At 38.7% G+C, this 22,023-nt stretch overlaps 1 protein-coding gene across 1 annotated transcript in view; it reads left to right on the top strand.

The window, feature by feature from the left end:
• The first annotated feature begins 1,777 nt into the window (after positions 1-1,777).
• Positions 1,778-22,023, top strand: part of slc35g2b (solute carrier family 35 member G2b) — a 22,073-nt gene continuing 1,827 nt past the window's right edge. The window contains exon 1 of the mRNA XM_024392403.2: positions 1,778-2,663. The gene's annotated coding sequence lies outside the window, so the exon portion shown is untranslated. The remainder of the gene's footprint in view (positions 2,664-22,023) is intronic.

The raw sequence follows: 22,023 nt of genomic DNA, 5'->3' as shown, positions 1-22,023 counted from the left end.
GTATGTGATGTGATACAGCCGGATGTGATACAATGTTAAGAGCGTTGGTTCGGATCCCTCAGCCGACTAGGTGAAAAACCTGTAGATGTGCCCTTGAACAAGGAACTTAACCCTAATTCCCCCTGTGAGTTACGATGGATAAGAGCATCTGCTAAATGACGAAAATGTGAAATTGTTTCTTGGAAACAGTCCTTGTATATCACTGGAACGTTCCTATCAAAGCACAAGGTAATGAGACTCTTAAGGGTTCCTATCAAAGCACAAGGTAATGAGACTCTTAAGGGAACGTTCCTATCAAAGCACAAGGTAATGAGACTTTAAGGGAACGTTCCTATCAAAGCACAAGGTAATGAGACTCTTAAGGGAACGTTCCTATCAAAGCACAAGGTAATGAGACTCTTAAGGGAACGTTCCTATCAAAGCACAAGGTAATGAGACTCCTAAGGGAACGTTCCTATCAAAGCACAAGGTAATGAGACTCTTAAGGGAACGTTCCTATCAAAGCACAAGGTAATGAGACTCTTAAGGAACGTTCCTATCAAAGCACAAGGTAATGAGACTCTTAAGGGAACGTTCCTATCAAAGCACAAGGTAATGAGACTCTTAAGGGAACGTTCCTATCAAAGCACAAGGTAATGAGAAACAACGTTCCTATCAAAGCACAAGGTAATGAGACTCTTAAGGAACGTTCCTATCAAAGCACAAGAATGAGACTCTTAAGGGAACGTTCCTATCAAAGCAAAGGTAATGAGACTCTTAAGGGAACGTTCCTATCAAAGCACAAGGTAATGAGACTCTTAAGGGAACGTTCCTATCAAAGCACAAGGTAATGAGACTCTTAAGGAACGTTCCTATCAAAGCACAAGGTAATGAGACTCTTAAGGGAACGTTCCTATCAAAGCACAAGGTAATGAGACTCTTAAGGGTTCTCTAAAGTTGTGGGAACAATTGTTGTTATCTAAGTATAACTGAGTGCCTGCCTGGGACATCACCATGGCTGTAGGCTGGGTTGCCATCTAGCTGACGTGCCACTGTCCTGCTAACCTAATGTGGGGCACAGAGAAACAGCCAGGAGAGACAGCAGGAAGGAGGGCTCTGATACAAGCATCAAGCAGAACAGAGAGGAGAGGGGAGGAGAGACAGCAGGAAGGAGAGCTCTGATACAAGCATCAAGCAGAACAGAGAGGAGAGGGGAGGAGAGACAGCAGGAAGGAGAGCTCTGATACAAGCATCAAGCAGAACAGAGAGGAGAGACTGCAGGAAGGAGAGCTCTGATACAAGCATCAAGCAGAACAGAGAGGAGAGACAGCAGGAAGGAGAGCTCTGATACAAGCATCAAGCAGAACAGAGAGGAGAGACAGCAGGAAGGAGAGCTCTGATACAAGCATCAAGCAGAACAGAGAGGAGAGACAGCAGGAAGGAGAGCTCTGATACAAGCATCAAGCAGAACAGAGAGGAGAGACAGCAGGAAGGAGAGCTCTGATACAAGCATCAAGCAGAACAGAGAGGAGAGACAGCAGGAAGGAGAGCTCTGATACAAGCATCAAGCAGAACAGAGAGGAGAGGGAGACTGCAGGAAGGAGAGCTCTGATACAAGCATCAAGCAGAACAGAGAGGAGAGACAGCAGGAAGGAGAGCTCTGATACAAGCATCAAGCAGAACAGAGAGGAGAGACAGCAGGAAGGAGAGCTCTGATACAAGCATCAAGCAGAACAGAGAGGAGAGACAGCAGGAAGGAGAGCTCTGATACAAGCATCAAGCAGAACAGAGAGGAGAGAGCAGGAAGGAGAGCTCTGATACAAGCATCAAGCAGAACAGAGAGGGGAGACAGCAGGAAGGAGGGCTCTGATACAAGCATCAAGCAGAACAGAGAGGAGAGGAGAGACAGCAGGAAGGAGGGCTCTGATACAAGCATCAAGCAGAACAGAGAGGAGAGACAGCAGGAAGGAGAGCTCTGATACAAGCATCAAGCAGAACAGAGAGGAGAGGAGAGACAGCAGGAAGGAAGGCTCTGATACAAGCATCAAGCAGAACAGAGAGGAGAGGTTGGATCACTGCTGTGCTCTGTGTCTTCCCCTCTTGATCTGAAACGCTCTTAGTATTCAGATGTTATTCTAGTGGAGATTTAAGAGATGAATTATCAACCATCATACCAATGTCCCAATTCATATAGGCTTCTGTGTTCACTCCCTCTTTCACATTGTGGGAATAGGCCATTATGAATCCAATTTTATTTTGATGACGACGATGATGGGGTAATGATGATGATGATGATGATGATGATGAACACACAGACAGAAACACACACCCATCCCCCACCCTAACCTGGTAGTTGGAGGAATATTTCGAGGGGGTGGTCTTGAGATGCAATGTTTTGAGCGGGGAGAGAGAAACGCTGTTGCCGCAACCATTCTTCCTCCCTCCGGTTCCCACCGCTCTTTCCCTCGCTCCCTTCAAAGTCCACCTATCGTAGGCGTGGAGAACCTCTCGTGCGTCGCACACCGAGACCGTGCCTGTTGGAGACGCGCTGCATCCGCTCCACGGGAAGATGGAGAAACGGCAAGCACAGTTATCCCAATGTAGAGAACAAGAAACCAAGGAAAGCTGTCATTTATGATGCAAATAGTGCTTTACCGTTGATAGGAACTTATTTTAGCGAAAGGGTAAGTGATATAACACATTTTATTACAGAATGAGATAGTTTTTAATGGTGAAAAATAGATTTTTGTGGACTGGATATGTTGTTCTGTTGAAGCAGACATATGGTAGTAGGCTACTGTGTCGCTTTATATTGCCACAACATTATTCAATTAGTCTACGTTGAAATGACAGGCTATCTCACGAAGGGAACACATTTTACACATCACAATATATCAGCCTCACCGGAACGATTGAAACCGGCACACGTTGACGTCAAATATTTTATGAATTGCGCACAAATAGTCTGCATGCGTATTTCTAAATATCAAAATTATGGACATTCTGCCTCATTAGAAGCATTACTCGTATAGTTTATATCCATGTGATACAAAAACTGTATCACAAAAAAAAAAATCGGAGATTATTTGAATGGGAATCGAAGATTGGTTCAACATTTGTTCCATTAGTTGTCTGAGACCTCCGGGGTGAAATTGTGATTTCATAAGTTTGATTATGGATTCACCCTTTTTTCTCGAGGAAATTGTGTTTTTAGAGGAATTATCCATTTAAATTAATAAATACATATTAAACCTTTCAAGTTTTTCCAGGCATATATGAACAATCCTTTATTTATTACAGATAATAATCTAATTGGTTATGAATGTTTGACCAGAAAGCAATATATCAGAGATGAGAGAATGTTGGTAGTGTAGGGAGAGAGAGCTAGGGAGAGAGAGAGAGAAAGACAGAGGGAGGGATAGAGAGAAAGAGGGAGGCATAGAGAGAGAGAGGAGAGAGAGAGAGAGAGGAGAGAGAGAGGAAAGAGAGGGGAGAGAGAGAGAGAGAGAGCAAGAGAGAGAGAGGGGAGAGAGAGGGAAAGAGGGAAGAGAGAGGGAGAGGGAGAGGTGAGGGTGCTGGTGATGTAGCTGGGGGTGAGTCAGATAGGATGGATCATATCTCTGCCCTCTTGTGGTATGAACTAAAATTAGAGTGTGGGTTGACCAGACTTTCAGTTTGGCATAGCCAAGGAGAGCTTACCAAATCTTATCCATCACATTCCAAATGTCCACAATTCAGAAGGTTAATCCTGGTTGTGGATAGAACAGGAGGAGACTGGTCTGAGGGCTCTGTTGGGTGCTTCATGTGTAGCAGTGGAGGCTGGTGGGAGGAGCTATAGGAGGACGTCGCTCATTGTAATGGCTGCAACGGGAAACATGGAATGGAGTTAAATGTGGTTTCCGTATGTTTGACGTGTCTGATTCCGTTCCAGCCATTACAATGAGCCCATCCTCCTATAGCTCCTCCCACCAGCCACCACTGGTGTGTATTATGGGGGAGGGTGGAAGTGAGAGGATTCAGAAATTATTTTAGTATTGTATTGCAAAGTATTGTATTGTAATGTAATGCAATGTATTGTAATATATTGTATTGCATTGTAATGTATTGTAATATATTGTATTGTAATGTAACATATTGTAATATATTGTATTGCATTGTAATGTATTGTATTGTAATATATTGTATTGTAAAGTATTGTATTTTAATGTAATGTATTGTAATGTGTTGTATTGTAATGTAATGTAATGTATTGTATTGTAATGTAATGTATTGTATTGTATTGTATTGTAATGTAATGTAATGTGTTGTATTGTCATATAGTGTATTGTAATGTATTGTATTGTATTGTAATGTATTGTATTGTATTGTAATGTATTGTATTGTAATGTAATGTATTGTATTGTATTGTAATGTATTGCATTGTAATGTAATGTGGTGTATTGTATTTTAATTAATGTATTGTAATGTGTTGTATTGTATTGTAATGTATTGTATTGTAATATAGTGTATTGTATTGTAATGTGTTGTATTGTCATATAGTGTATTGTAATGTATTGTAATGTAATGTAATGTATTGTATTGTATTGTAATGTATTGTAATGTATTGTAATGTAATGTAATGTGTTGTATTGTAATGTATTGTATTGTATTGTATTGTATTGTATTGTAATGTAATATATTGTAATGTATTGTAATGTAATGTAATGTAATGTATTGTATTGTATTGTATTGTAATGTAAATTATTGTATTGTATTGTAATATAGTGTATTGTATTGTAATGTGTTGTATTGTCATATAGTGTATTGTAATGTATTGTAATGTATTGTATTGTATTGTATTGTATTGTAATGTAATGTAATGTAATGTAATGTATTGTATTGTATTGTATTGTATTGTAATGTATTGTAATGTATTGTATTGTATTGTAATGTAATGTATTGTAATGTATTGTAATGTAATGTAATGTAATGTAATGTATTGTATTATATTGTATTGTATTGTAATGTATTGTATTGTAATGTAATGTATTGTATTGTATTGTAATATAGTGTATTGTAATGTATTGTATTGTAATGTAATGTAATGTAATATATTGTATTGTATTGTATTGTATTGTATTGTATTGTAATGTAATGTAATGTATTGTATTGTATTGTAATATAGTGTATTGTAATGTATTGTATTGTAATATAGTGTATTGTATTGTAATGTATTGTATTGTATTGTATTGTAATGTAATGTGTTGTATTGTAATGTAATATAATATATTGTAATGTATTGTAATGTATTGTAATGTAATGTAATGTATTGTATTGTATTGTATTGTATTGTATTGTATTGTAATGTAATGTAATGTATTGTATTGTAATGTATTGTATTGTATTGTATTGTATTGTATTGTAATATATTGTAATGTATTGTAATGTAATGTATGTATTGTATTGTATTGTAATGTAATATATTGTAATGTATTGTAATGTAATGTAATGTGTTGTATTGTAATGTAATATAATATATTGTAATGTATTGTAATGTATTGTAATGTAATGTAATGTGTTGTATTGTAATGTAATATAATATATTGTAATGTATTGTAATGTTTGGCTTGGAACCTAAGACCCTCAGAAACATTTACAGATGCACAATCGAGAGCATCCTGTCTGGCTGTTTCACCGCCTGGTACGGCAACTGCCCCCGCTCCCAACCGCAAGGCTCTCCACAGGGTGGTGCGGTCTGTCCAATGCATCACTGGGGGCAAACTGTGTTGTGGAAATTACAACATTATGTTATCCACATGACTTTATATTAGAATGTATTCTGATATTTTAATGTTTGATTGTTTTGAAGAAATGTAAAAGTCTCTCAGCAACCAGGCGAACCACTGCCTGTTCACCCCGCTATCATCCAGAAGGCGAGGTCAGTACAGGTGCATCAAAGCTGGGACCGAGAGACTGAAAAACAGCTTCTATCTCAAGGCCATCAGAATGTTAAACAGCCATCACTAGCCAGCTACCACCTGGTTACTCAACCCTGCACCTTAGAGGCTGCTGCCCTATATACAGTTGAAGTCGGAAGTTTACATACACTTTAGCCAAATACATTTAAACTTAGTTTTTCACAATTCCTGACATTTAATCCTAGTAAAAATCCCCTGTTTTAGGTCCGTTAGGATCACCACTTTTTTTTAAGAATGTGAAATGTCAGAATAATAGTAGAGAGAATGATTTATTTCAGCTTTATTTCTTTAATCACATTCCCAGTGGGTCAGAAGTTTACATACACTCAATTAGTATTTGGTAGCGTTGCCTTTAAATTGTTTAAGTGGGTCAAAAATTTTCATCAGTCATGAGGACATTTCTCCAAAAAGTACGATCTTTGTCCCCATGTGCAGTTGCAAACTGTAGTCTGGCTTTTTTATGGCGGTTTTGGAGCAGTGGCTTCTTCCTTGCTGAGCGGCCTTTCAGGTTATGTCGATATAGGACTTGTTTTACTGTGGATATTGATACTTTTGTACCTGCTTCCTCCAGCATCTTCACATGGTCCTCTGCTGTTGTTCTGGGATTGATTTGCACTTTTTGCACCAAAGTACGTTCATCTCTAGGAGACAGAACGCGTCTCCTTCCTGAGCGGTATGACGGCTGTGTGGTCCCATGGTGTTTATATTTGCGTACTATTGTTTGTACAGATGAACGTGGTACCTTCAGGCGTTTGGAAATTGCTCCCTAGGATGAACCAGACTTGTGGAGGTCTAGAATTTTTTTTCTGAGGTCTTGGCTGATTTCTTTTGATTTTCCCATGATGTCAAGCAAAGAGGCACTGAGTTTGAAGGTAGGCCTTGAAATACATCCACAGGTACACCTCCAATAGACTCAAATGATATCAATTAGCCTATCAGAAGCTTCTAAAGCCATGACATAATTTTCTGGAATTTTCCAAGCTGTTTAAAGGCACAGTCAACTTAGTGTATGTAAACTTCTGACCCACTGGAATTGTGATACAGTGAATTATAAGTGAAATAATCTGTCTGTAAACAATTGTTGGAAAAATGACTTAGATGTCCTAACCGACTTGCCAAAACTATAGTTTGTTAACAAGACATTTGTGGACTGGTTGAAAAACGAGTTTTAATGACTCCAACCTAAGTGTATGTAAACTTCTGACTTCAACTGTACATATACATGGAATCACTGGCCACTTTAATAATGTTTACATACTGCTTTACTCATCTAATATCTTTATACTGTACTCATATCTATATACTATTTACTACTCATATGTATTTACTAACTAGTCACTGTAATAATGTTTACATACTGCTTTACTAATCTCATATGTATATACTGTATTCTATTCTACTGTATTTAGTCAATGCCACTCCAACATTGCTCGTCCTAATATTTATATATTTCTTAATTCCATTCTTCTACTTTCAGATGTGTGTGTTGTTGTGAATTGTTAGATATTACTGCACTGTTGGAGCTAAATATGTGACCAATAACATTTGATTTGATTTGAATGGATTTTGTATTGTATTGTAATGTATTGCATTGTATTGTAATGTATTGTATTGTATTGTAATGTAATATATTGTATTGTATTGTATTGTATTGTATTGTAATGTATTGTATTGTATTGTATTGTAATGTAATGTATTGTATTGTATTGTATTGTAATGTATTGTAATGTATTGTATTGTAATGTATTGCAATGTATTGTAATGTATTGTAATGTATTGTAAAGTAATGTATTGTATTGTATTGTAATGTATTGTAATGTATTGTAAGGCCATGGATAGGCCTGCTGCCTTGTGTTGTACTAAACACAATGCATTTAGATTCTTACAAGAGTTCTATATATTTTCTCATCATTAGATACTACAACATTTGAATATCATCTGTTCCCTCCGTCCCTCTCTGCTATTAGTAGGCTAGTGCACGGCAGGCTAGTGCACGGCAGGCTAGTGCACGGCAGGCTAGTGCACGGCAGGCTAGTGCACGGCAGCATGAAGCATCAAGCTGTGCTTCATCTCACTGAGTGGGGCTTCTTTTGTTGTGGTCCAGTCAAGCAGCAAATAGGGAAACATCATGTGAATCATTGTCCCCCACAATGAAATCGGGGAGGGGACTGTGGATCTGTCTCCATCCGTCCGTTCATGCGTTAGTCACACGCGATATCGCAGCGAGCACTGACCCGATTTTTACTAAACGTGGGTGAATGACGCATCTTGCTATAGAGATCTGTTATTTACACAATTACATTGATTGGCCCAAGTTGGGAGCACTAGTAATTAACTGAAATGTTTTAGTCACACGAACGTAAAGCTGCAACCAATAGGAGGCCTGGTGCTGAAACGTAAAGCTGCAACCAATAGGAGGCCTGGTGCTGAAACGTAAAGCTGCAACCAATAGGAGGCCTGCTGCTGAAACGTAAAGATGCAACCAATAGGAGGCCTGCTGCTGAAACGTAAAGCTGCAACCAATAGGAGGCCTGCTGCTGAAACGTAAATCTGCAACCAATAGGAGGCCTGGTGCTGAAACGTAAAGCTGCAACCAATAGGAGGCCTGGTGCTGAAACGTAAAGCTGCAACCAATAGGAGGCCTGGTGCTGAAACGTAAAGCTGCAACCAATAGGAGGCCTGGTGCTGAAAATATATCTATCTTGCCCAGCAACAGATGGAGAAAAGCTACACCAGTAGAATAATTTATTTCAACAATAATCTTCATTTTAATGTGACTTCACAAACAACAAGAGGGCTTAATTGGAGTCTATTTCTTCAGAGCCCAGACCCATATAAAATATCTTCACTGGCTGAGGTAGACTATGAGGCTTAACAGCCTAATAGAAGTAGGATTGTATCGGGATAGACCTATATACAATATCTTCACTGGCTGAGGTAGACTATGAGGCTTAACAGCCTAATAGAAGTAGGATTGGTTTATGAATATGTAATGTTTGTGTCTGAATGTCTGTATCGGGATAGACCTATATACAATATCTTAACTGGCTGAGGTAGACCTTAACAGCCTAATAGAAGTAGGATTGTATCGGGAACCTATCTTGGCTGAGGTAGACTATGAGGGGTTGCAGCCTAATAGAAGTAGGATTGTATCGGGATAGACCTATATACAATATCTTAACTGGCTGAGGTAGACTATGAGGCTTAACAGCCTAATAGAAGTAGGATTGGTTTATGAATATGTAATGTTTGTGTCTGAATGTCTGTATCGGGATAGACCTATATAAAATATCTTCACTGGCTGAGGTAGACTGTGAGGCTTAACAGCCTAATAGAAGTAGGATTGGTTTTCATTAGACCTATATAAAATATCTTTACTGGCTGAGGTAGACTATGAGGGGTTGCAGCCTAATAGAAGTAGGATTGTATCGGGATAGACCTATATAAAATATCTTCACTGGCTGAGGTAGACTATGAGGGGTTGCAGCCTAATAGAAGTAGGATTGTATCGGGATAGACCTATATAAAATATCTTCACTGGCTGAGGTAGACTATGAGGCTTAACAGCCTAATAGAAGTAGGATTGGTTTTCATTAGACCTACTTACAATTGTAACTGGCCCAAAAAATGTAGCATCCAACATAAAACAGTCATTTAAAGAGAAATATGTAATGTTTGTGTCTGAATGTCTGTATCGGGATAGCCTGCTCTTTTCACGACAGAACAAACAGCTTAACACCTAAATATCCCTGGACAATAATGTCAGTGTTTACTAAATAAGGTCATATAGGCCGCTGAGTTACTTGCCCCTCAGACATCAACTTGTGGATGTCGAGTGAGATGGATGTGATTTTGATGCGCAGGCAGTCGTCGATTGACTAATGTGGAAAGGACGACTCACAGGTCGTTGTAAGTCGATCCAAACATTGTTAGAACATAAAATGCACGTTTCTTTATAGTGCTGTATTCCTCTGAGCATGTCCACCCAAAACGCACACAGGGACTCGGCACTCCTGAGCGCATCCCTGATTCGGCTCGACGTCTGGAGTTCAATCAGCTCAGTTTGAAATGCGGCCTCATCCAGCGAAGGTATCGTTTTCTTAGCTCGGGGAGGAGAATTCACCACTTGGGTGGACTGCCTATATGTTCTTCAGTGTGCTGAAGTGCAATGGTTTTGCAGAAGTTCAGATCAAACCGCTGTCCCAGTAAAGACCTCAGTTTTTTCCATCATGTCCACGACTGTTTTCCCTCTTCCTTGTAACTGCAGATTGGATACGAATTCCTACATTTCCTGAAACAAAGGTGCTTTCATTTGGCTTTCATTTCTGAGAAAATCTACAACCTGGTCATGCAGCTCACTGAACCTCTCCAGCTCTTTCCTTTACTCAGCCAGATCACGTCGTTGTGAAGCAGGAGATCATCGTGGGAGGCCTGCTCTGATTTTGTCACAAGCTTGCAGGAAAAGAAAATGTTGTGAAGCAGGAGATCATCGTGGGAGGCCTCCTCTGATTCTGTCACAAGCTTGCAGGAAAATACAGTGTTGTGAAGCAGGAGATCATCGTGGGAGGCCTCCTCTGATTCTGTCACAAGCTTGCAGGAAAAGACAGTGTTGTGTTGCTTGATGGCTCCCTGACAAAGGTGATTATGCGTATGACTTCATCCCATCACATCTTTTTAGCTCAGTGTTTATTCTGGCACACAGCACACTCTGATGGATGAGACAATGCAAACCATTCATTTGTGGGGCGATCTCCTTCAACCTGCTGACCAGGCCCCTGTGTCTGCACACCACACCAGGAGCCCCGTCGGTGACCACCAAGTTGACTGTGTGGAATGACAGGCCATTCTGCGTCAACAATTGTTCCAGCTTTGTGAATAGAATGTCCCCGGTGGTGTGTCCCTTCGATGGAATCCGTAGCTCTTCCTTTCATGTCCAGTAAAATAACGGTCCGATACACACACAACTGTTCTCCATCAGTGTTGTCAGTAGTCTCATCATCAGCCTGACTGAGCCCCTCCAGAACAATCCTATGCACCTCATCTCCCAGTGCACGGACACAGCGTCCGGCTGTTGACGCAGACACCTGTTTAACAGAGAGAAATGATGCTATCCATAGACTTGTCTGTAGCCATTTCTGCCAAAACTGTCACCATGCACCTTTTAAATACCTCCGTAGTCTGTGAAGGGCATGTTGTGTTTAGTTAGAACCCTGGATGCTTTTAGGGAGGAACTTCTGACCTTCTGTTGTTGGGTCAGACCATGAAGGAGGTGACCTTCTGTTGTTGGGTCAGACCATGGAGGAGGTGACCTCCTGTTGTTGGGTCAGGCCATGAAGGAGGTGACCTTCTGTTGTTGGGTCAGGTCATGAAGGAGGTGACCTTCTGTTGTTGGGTCAGGTCATGAAGGAGGTGACCTTCTGTTGTTGGGTCAGGTCATGAAGGAGGTGACCTTCTGTTGTTGGGTCAGGTCATGAAGGAGGTGACCTTCTGTTGTTGGGTCAGGCCATGAAGGAGGTGACCTTCTGTTGTTGGGTCAGGCCATGAAGGAGGTGACCTTCTGTTGTTGGGTCAGGTCATGAAGGAGGTGACCTTCTGTTGTTGGGTCAGGTCATGAAGGAGGTAACCTTCTGTTGTTGGGTCAGGTCATGAAGGAGGTGACCTTCTGTTGTTGGGTCAGGCCATGAAGGAGGTGACCTTCTGTTGTTGGGTCAGACCATAAAGGAGGATTCTGTTACCGGTAAAAACCCAAACCGGTCCGTGCATCACTACCGGTATACAGTAAAATACGGTATACAGTCCAGCCCTAGTTTGAGTGTGTCAAAAACTACAAATCTGCTGTTTTCTTTCACACTCAACAGTTTCCTGTGTGTATCAAGAATGTTCTACCACCCAAAGGACATCCAGCCAACTTGACACAACTGTGGGAAGCACTTTTAGTCAACATGGGCCAGCATCCCTGTGGAACACTTTCCCAAATGAATTGAAGCTATTCTGAGGGCAGAAGGGGTTGAAAGCAGGGACAGGGAGCTCCAAACATATTGGGAAAGTGACAAACTTGTTGTTTTTGCTCTCTATTCCATCACTTTGGATTTGAAATGATACAATGGCTATGAGGTTAAAATTCAGACTGTCAGCTTTAATTTGAGGATAATTTCATCATCATTTATTTTCATGGTTTTTTTCCCATCAAAAGGTGCACCTGTGTAATGATTATGCTGTTTAATCAGCTTCTTGATATGCCACACCTGTCAGGTGGATGGATAATTTTGGGATTGGGGAAATGCTCAATACAGCGATTTAGAGAGAGATAGAGCGAGCGAGAGAGAGAGAGGAAGAGAGAGACAGAGGGGGAGAGACAGAGAGACAGACAGACAGAAAGAGAGAGAGAGAGAGACAGAGAGAGACAGAGAGGGAGAAACAGAGAGACATACAGACAGAAAGAGTGAGAGAGAGAGAGGGAGAGAGGGAGGGAGAGAGAGAGAGAGAGAGAGAGAGACAGACAGACAGACAGACAGACAGACAGACAGACAGAGGGGGAGAGACAGACAGACAGACAGACAGAAAGAGAGAGAGAGAGAGAGAGAGACAGAGAGAGAGAGAGAGACAGAGAGAGACAGAGAGAGACAGAGAGGGAGAAACAGAGAGACATACAGACAGAAAGAGCGAGAGAGAGAGGGAGAGAGGGAGAGAGAGAGGGAGAGAGAGAGAGAGAGAGAGACAGACAGAGAGAGAGAGAGACAGACAGACAGACAGACAGACAGACAGACAGACAGACAGACAGACAGACAGACAGACAGACAGACAGACAGACAGATCACTGAGGCAGTGAGTTATGAATTATGTAAGTGTTTCATCTGTGTTTGGGAAAACCTCCATCTTGAGCAGCAGAAACCCGCTGGCCCTCTGTCTTTCTCAAATATTTCTCCCTTTGCTGTTCTTCTCCAAGACCAGAATATATTCACATTGTCATCTTTATTGCTTGTGGATTGTTCCATCTAAAAAAACAGAATTTTTTCTACATATCATATACATTATTTGATATGACTTTTGACCAATAATGCCATCATAACTTACTCTGACCTCTGACCTTCTCCACCAGTCAGTATATTACCACCAGTCAGTTTATTACCACCAGTATATTACCACCAGTTTATTACCACCAGTCAGTTTATTACCACCAGTATATTACCACCAGTCAGTTTATTACCACCAGTATATTACCACCAGTATATTACCACCAGTCAGTATATTACTACCCGTATATTACCACCAGTATATTACCACCAGTCAGTATATTACCACCAGTCAGTATATTACCACCAGTCAGTTTATTACCACCAGTATATTACCACCAGTCAGTTTATTACCACCAGTATATTACCACCAGTCAGTATATTACCACCAGTCAGTATATTACCACCAGTCAGTTTATTACCACCAGTATATTACCACCAGTCAGTATATTACCACCAGTCAGTTTATTACCACCAGTATATTACTACCAGTATATTACCACCAGTATATTACCACCAGTATATTACTAACAGTATATTACCACCAGTCAGTTTATTACTACCAGTCAGTATATTACCACCAGTATATTACCACCAGTCAGTATATTACCACCAGTATATTACCACCAGTATATTACCACCAGTATATTACCACCAGTATATTACCACCAGTCAGTATATTACCACCAGTATATTACCACCAGTCAGTATATTACTACCAGTATATTACCACCAGTCAGTTTATTACCACCAGTCAGTATATTACCACCAGTATTACCACCAGTATATACCACCAGTCAGTATATTACCACCAGTCAGTATATTACCACCAGTCAGTATATTACCACCAGTCAGTATATTACCACCAGTATATTACCACCCAGTATATTACCACCAGTCAGTATATTACCACCAGTATATTACCACCAGTCAGTATATTACCACCAGTCAGTATATTACCACCAGTCAGTATATTACCACCAGTCAGTATATTACCACCAGTATATTACCACCAGTCAGTATATTACCACCAGTCAGTATATTACCACCAGTCAGTATATTACCACCAGTAGTATTACCACCAGTCAGTATATTACCACCAGTCAGTATATTACCACCAGTATATTACCACCAGTTTATTACCACCAGTCAGTTTATTACCACCAGTATATTACCACCAGTCAGTTTATTACCACCAGTATATTACCACCAGTATATTACCACCAGTCAGTATATTACTACCAGTATATTACCACCAGTATATTACCACCAGTCAGTATATTACCACCAGTCAGTATATTACCACCAGTCAGTTTATTACCACCAGTATATTACCACCAGTTTATTACCACCAGTCAGTTTATTACCACCAGTATATTACCACCAGTCAGTTTATTACCACCAGTATATTACCACCAGTATATTACCACCAGTCAGTATATTACTACCAGTATATTACCACCAGTATATTACCACCAGTCAGTATATTACCACCAGTCAGTATATTACCACCAGTCAGTTTATTACCACCAGTTTATTACCACCAGTCAGTTTATTACCACCAGTATATTACCACCAGTCAGTTTATTACCACCAGTATATTACCACCAGTCAGTTTATTACCACCAGTATATTACCACCAGTCAGTATATTACCACCAGTATATTACCACCAGTATATTACTACCAGTATATTACCACCAGTATATTACCACCAGTATATTACCACCAGTATATTACCACCAGTCAGTATATTACTACCAGTCAGTATATATTACCACCAGTCAGTATATTACCACCAGTCAGTATATTACCACCAGTATATTACCACCAGTACCCAGTATATTACCACCAGTATATTACCACCAGTCAGTATATTACCACCAGTCCAGTTTATTACCACCAGTATATTACCACCAGTCAGTATATTACCACCAGTCAGTTTATTACCACCAGTATATTACTACCAGTATATTACCACCAGTATATTACCACCAGTATATTACTACCAGTATATTACCACCAGTCAGTATATTACTACCAGTCAGTATATTACCACCAGTATATTACCACCAGTCAGTATATTACCACCAGTATATTACCACCAGTATATTACCACCAGTCAGTATATTACCACCAGTCAGTTTATTACCACCAGTATATTACCACCAGTCAGTATATTACCACCAGTCAGTTTATTACCACCAGTATATTACCACCAGTCAGTTTATTACCACCAGTGTATTACCACCAGTATATTACCACCAGTATATTACCACCAGTCAGTATATTACAACCAGTTTATTACCACCAGTATATTACCACCAGTATATTACCACCAGTATATTACCACCAGTATATTACCACCAGTCAATTTATTACCACCAGTATATTACCACCAGTCAGTATAATACCACCAGTCAGTATTTTACCACCAGTCAGTTTATTACCACCAGTATATTACCACCAGTATATTACTACCAGTATATTACCACCAGTCAGTATATTACCACCAGTTTATTATCACCAGTCAGTATATTACCACCAGTATATTACTACCAGTATATTACCACCAGTCAGTATATTACCACCAGTCAGTATATTACCACCAGTCAGTATATTACTACCAGTCAGTATATTACCACCAGTTTATTATCACCAGTCAGTATATTACCACCAGTCAGTATTTTACCACCAGTCAGTATATTACCACCAGTCAGTATATTACCACCAGTCAGTATTTTACCACCAGTCAGTATATTACCACCAGTATATTACCACCAGTATATTACCACCAGTCAGTATATTACCACCTGTATATTACTACCAGTCAGTATATTACCACCAGTCAGTATATTACCACCAGTCAGTATATTACCACCAGTCAGTATATTACCACCAGTATATTACCACCAGTCAGTATATTACCACCAGTATATTACCACCAGTCAGTATATTACTACCAGTATATTACCACCAGTCAGTTTATTACCACCAGTCAGTATATTACCACCAGTATATTACCACCAGTCAGTATATTACCACCAGTCAGTATATTACCACCAGTCAGTATATTACCACCAGTATATTACCACCAGTATATTACCACCAGTCAGTATATTACCACCAGTATATTACCACCAGTCAGTATATTACCACCAGTCAGTATATTACCACCAGTCAGTATATTACCACCAGTCAGTATATTACCACCAGTATATTACCACCAGTCAGTATATTACCACCAGTCAGTATATTACCACCAGTCAGTATATTACCACCAGTATATTACCACCAGTCAGTATATTACCACCAGTCAGTATATTATTACCACCAGTCAGTATACCACCAGTACCACCAGTATATTACCACCAGTCAGTATATTACTACCAGTACCAGTCAGTATATTACTACCAGTATATTACCACCAGTCAGTATATTACCACCAGTATATTACCACCAGTATATTACCACCAGTCAGTATATTACCACCAGTCAGTATATTACCACCAGTCATTATATTACCACCAGTCAGTATATTACCACCAGTATATTACCACCAGACAGTATATTACCACCAGTCAGTATATTACCACCAGTATATTACCACCAGTCAGTATATTACCACCAGTATATTACCACCAGTATATTAACACCAGTCACTATATTACCACCAGTATATTACCACCAGTATATTACCACCAGTATATTACTACCAGTATATTACTACCAGTATATTACCACCAGTCAGTATATTACCACCAGTATATTACCACCAGTCAGTATATTACCACCAGTCAGTATATTACCACCAGTATATTACCACCAGTCCAGTATATTACCACCAGTCAGTATATTACCACCAGTATATTACCACCAGTCAGTATATTACCACCAGTATATTACCACCAGTCAGTATATTACCACCAGTCAGTATATTACCACCAGTCATTATATTACCACCAGTCAGTATATTACCACCAGTATATTACCACCAGTCAGTATATTACCACCAGTCAGTATATTACCACCAGTATATTACCACCAGTCAGTATATTACCACCAGTACCACCAGTATATTACTACCAGTATATTACTACCAGTCATATATTACTACCAGTATATTACCACCAGTATATTACCACCAGTATATTACCACCAGTCAGTATATTACTACCAGTATATTACCACCAGTATATTACCCCCAGTCAGTATATTACCACCAGTATATTACCACCAGTCAGTATATTACCACCAGGCACTATATTACCACCAGTATATTACCACCAGTCAGTATATTACCACCAGTATATTACCAACAGTATATTACCACCAGTCAGTATATTACTACCAGTATATTACCACCAGTCAGTATATTACTACCAGTTTATTACCACCAGTCAGTATATTACCACCAGTCAGTATAGTACCACCAGTCAGTATATTACCACCAGTCAGTATATTACCACCAGTCAGTAAATTACCACCAGTATATTACCACCAGTCAGTATATTACTACCAGTATATTACTACCAGTCAGTATATTACTACCAGTCAGTATATTACTACCAGTATATTACTACCAGTCAGTATATTACTACCAGTCAGTATATTACTACCAGTATATTACTACCAGTATATTACTACCAGTCAGTATATTACTACCAGTATATTACTACCAGTATATTACTACCAGTCAGTATATTACTACCAGTATATTACTACCAGTCAGTATATTACTACCAGTCAGTATATTACTACCAGTATATTACTACCAGTCAGTATATTACTACCAGTATATTACTGCCAGTATATTACCACCAGTCAGTATATTACCACCAGTCAGTATATTACTACAGTCAGTTTATTACCACCAGTATATTACCACCAGTCAGTATATTACCACCAGTATATTACCACCAGTCAGTATATTACCACCAGTATATTACCACCAGTTTATTACCACCAGTATATTACCACCAGTATATTAACACCAGTCAGTACATTACTACCAGTCTATTACCACCAGTCAGTATAGTACCACCAGTTTATTACCACCAGTATATTACCACCAGTCAGTATATTACCACCAGTATATTACCACCAGTCAGTATATTACTACAGTCAGTTTATTACCACCAGTATATTACCACCAGTTTATTACCACCAGTATATTACCACCAGTCAGTATATTACCACCAGTCAGTATATTACCACCAGTATATTACCACCAGTCAGTATATTACCACCAGTATATTACCACCAGTATATTACCACCAGTCAGTATATTACTACCAGTATATTATATTACCCAGTAGTATATTACCAGTCAGTATATTACCACCAGTTTATTACCACCAGTCAGTATATTACCACCAGTCAGTATATTACCACCAGTCAGTATATTACCACCAGTATATTACCACCAGTCAGTATATTACTACCAGTATATTACCACCAGTCAGTATATTACTACCAGTATATTACTGCCAGTCCGTATATTACTACCAGTATATTACTACCAGTATATTACTACCAGTATATTACTACCAGTATATTACCACCAGTATATTACCACCAGTATATTACCACCAGTATATTACCACCAGTATATTACCATCAGTATATTACTACCAGTATATTACCACCAGTATATTACTACCAGTCAGTATATTAGTACCAGTATATTACCACCAGTATATTACTACCAGTCAGTATATTAGTACCAGTTTATTACCACCAGTATATTACCACCAGTCAGTATATTACTACCAGTATATTACCACCGTATATTACCACCAGTATATTACTACCAGTATATTACTACCAGTCAGTATATTACCACCAGTATATTACCACCAGTCACTATATTACCACCAGTATATTACCACCAGTCAGTATATTACCACCAGTATATTACTACCAGTATATTACTACCAGTATATTACCACCAGTATATTACCACCAGTATATTACTACCAGTATATTACTACCAGTATATTACCACCAGTATATTACCACCAGTATATTACTACCAGTATATTACCACCAGTATATTACCACCAGTATATTACTACCAGTATATTACCACCAGTATATTACCACCAGTATATTACTACCAGTATATTACCACCAGTCAGTATATTACTACCAGTATATTACCACCAGTCAGTATATTACCACCAGTCAGTATATTACCACCAGTCAGTATATTACCACCAGTCAGTATATTACCACCAGTTTATTACCACCAGTATATTACTACCAGTATATTACCACCAGTCAGTATATTACTACCAGTATATTACCACCAGTCAGTATATTACCACCAGTCAGTATATTACTACCAGTATATTACCACCAGTCAGTATATTACCACCAGTCAGTATATTACCACCAGTCAGTAAATTACCACCAGTATATTACCACCAGTATATTACCACCAGTCAGTATATTACTACCAGTATATTACCACCAGTCAGTATATTACCACCAGTCAGTATATTACCACCAGTCAGTATATTACCACCAGTCAGTATATTACCACCAGTCAGTATATTACCACCAGTCAGTATATTACCACCAGTCAGTAAATTACCACCAGTATATTACCACCAGTATATTACCACCAGTCAGTATATTACTACCAGTATATTACCACCAGTCAGTATATTACTACCAGTATATTACTACCAGTCAGTATATTACTACCAGTATATTACTACCAGTATATTACCACCAGTATATTACCACCAGTCAGTATATTACTACCAGTATATTACCACCAGTCAGTATATTACCACCAGTCAGTATATTACCACCAGTTTATTACCACCTGTATATTACTACCAGTATATTACCACCAGTCAGTATATTACCACCAGTCAGTATATTACCACCAGTCAGTATATTACCACCAGTCAGTATATTACTACCAGTTTATTACCACCAGTATATTACTACCAGTATATTACCACCAGTCAGTATATTACTACCAGTTTATTACCACCAGTCAGTATATTACCACCAGTCAGTATATTACCACCAGTCAGTATATTACCACCAGTATATTACCACCAGTCAGTATATTACTACCAGTATATTACCACCAGTCAGTATATTACTACCAGTATATTACTGCCAGTCAGTATATTACTACCAGTATATTACTACCAGTATATTACTACCAGTATATTACTACCAGTATATTACCACCAGTATATTACCACCAGTATATTACCACCAGTATATTACCACCAGTATATTACCATCAGTATATTACTACCAGTATATTACCACCAGTATATTACTACCAGTCAGTATATTAGTACCAGTATATTACCACCAGTATATTACTACCAGTCAGTATATTAGTACCAGTTTATTACCACCAGTATATTACCACCAGTCAGTATATTACTACCAGTATATTACCACCGGTATATTACCACCAGTATATTACTACCAGTATATTACTACCAGTCAGTATATTACCACCAGTATATTACCACCAGTCACTATATTACCACCAGTATATTACCACCAGTCAGTATATTACCACCAGTATATTACTACCAGTATATTACTACCAGTATATTACCACCAGTATATTACCACCAGTATATTACTACCAGTATATTACTACCAGTATATTACCACCAGTCAGTATATTACCACCAGTATATTACTACCAGTATATTACTACCAGTATATTACCACCAGTATATTACCACCAGTATATTACTACCAGTATATTACTACCAGTATATTACCACCAGTATATTACCACCAGTATATTACTACCAGTATATTACCACCAGTATATTACCACCAGTATATTACCACCAGTATATTACCACCAGTATATTACCACCAGTATATTACTACCAGTATATTACCACCAGTATATTACAGTATATTTACTACCAGTCAGTATATTACCACCAGTCAGTATATTACCACCAGTCAGTATATTACCACCAGTCAGTATATTACCACCAGTCAGTATATTACCACCAGTCAGTATATTACCACCAGTCAGTATATTACCACCAGTTTATTACCACCAGTATATTACTACCAGTATATTACCACCAGTCAGTATATTACTACCAGTTTATTACCACCAGTCAGTATATTACCACCAGTCAGTATATTACCACCAGTTTATTACCACCAGTATATTACTACCAGTATATTACCACCAGTCAGTATATTACCACCAGTCAGTATATTACCACCAGTCAGTATATTACCACCAGTCAGTATATTACTACCAGTTTATATTACCACCAGTCAGTATATTACTACCAGTATATTACCACCAGTCAGTATATTACCACCAGTCAGTATATTACCCAGTCAGTATTACCAGTCAGTATATTACCACCAGTCAGTATATTACCACCAGTCAGTATATTACCACCAGTCAGTATATTACCACCAGTCAGTATATTACCAGTATATTATATTACCACCAGTCAGTATATTACCACCAGTCAGTATATTACCACCAGTCAGTATATTACCACCAGTCAGTATATTACCAGTCAGTATATTACCACCAGTCAGTATATTACCACCAGTATATTACCACCAGTCAGTATATTACTACCAGTATATTACCACCAGTATATTACCACCAGTCAGTATATTACTACCAGTATATTACCACCAGTCAGTATATTACCACCAGTCAGTATATTACCACCAGTTTATTACCACCAGTATATTACCACCAGTCAGTATATTACTACCAGTATATTACCACCAGTCATATTACCAGTATATTACCACCAGTCAGTATATTACCACCAGTATATTACCACCAGTCAGTATATTACCAGTCAGTATATTACCACCAGTCAGTATATTACTACCAGTTTATTACCACCAGTATATTACTACCAGTCAGTATATTACTACCAGTATATTACTCCCAGTATATTGCCACCAGTCAGTATATTACTCCCAGTATATTGCCACCAGTCAGTATATTACCACCAGTTTATTACCACCAGTATATTACTGCCAGTCAGTATATTACCACCAGTTTATTACCACCAGTATATTACT

This window comes from Oncorhynchus tshawytscha, linkage group LG29, assembly GCF_018296145.1.
Source record: "Oncorhynchus tshawytscha isolate Ot180627B linkage group LG29, Otsh_v2.0, whole genome shotgun sequence".
Classification (NCBI taxonomy): domain Eukaryota; kingdom Metazoa; phylum Chordata; class Actinopteri; order Salmoniformes; family Salmonidae; genus Oncorhynchus; species Oncorhynchus tshawytscha.
The sequence above is the reverse complement of the archived record's forward strand: the minus strand, read 5'-3'. Positions and strand labels throughout refer to the sequence as shown.